Source organism: Myotis davidii, unplaced genomic scaffold (genome assembly GCF_000327345.1).
Source record: "Myotis davidii unplaced genomic scaffold, ASM32734v1 scaffold461, whole genome shotgun sequence".
Classification (NCBI taxonomy): Eukaryota; Metazoa; Chordata; class Mammalia; order Chiroptera; family Vespertilionidae; genus Myotis; species Myotis davidii.
This window is the reverse complement of record NW_006295825.1, coordinates 3726715-3727161: the sequence shown is the minus strand read 5'-3', so window position 1 is coordinate 3727161 and position 447 is coordinate 3726715.

Genomic DNA, 447 nt, shown 5'->3' with positions numbered 1-447 from the left:
CCCTTCCCCGGACGGCCAGGGGCGCGCGTCCGAGACGGGGGGAGGAGGAGAGCCAGACTCGGGCTTATTCTAACTTTTCATTCCCGTCTGAGGACGTGCATGTCTCCCAATGGCTCTCAGAGCCCCCGAAGTCCGTCCAAGCCCTAAGGCGCTTGATTCTCTGCGTCGGGAATCACGTTTGGACCCGTGGGGGTGAGAAGGGTGCGGGCTTGAAGGGGATCAAGTCCAGCAAGTGTCAGAAGTTCTTCTGGACCTTTGGGAATAAACCCTTCAACCCGGACCGAGCTGGGGCGGGGGGCGGGGGGAGAGGGGGCGCTAGGGCCATGGAGTTTCTCCCTCAGAGCAAAGACGGGACGGGATAGAGAGTAGGGCCCGAAGGCCAGGAAGATGGGGCGTTTTTCTGCACCCCAAGTTGTGGGCTTGAGCCCGCTGGTTCAGGGCAGGAGG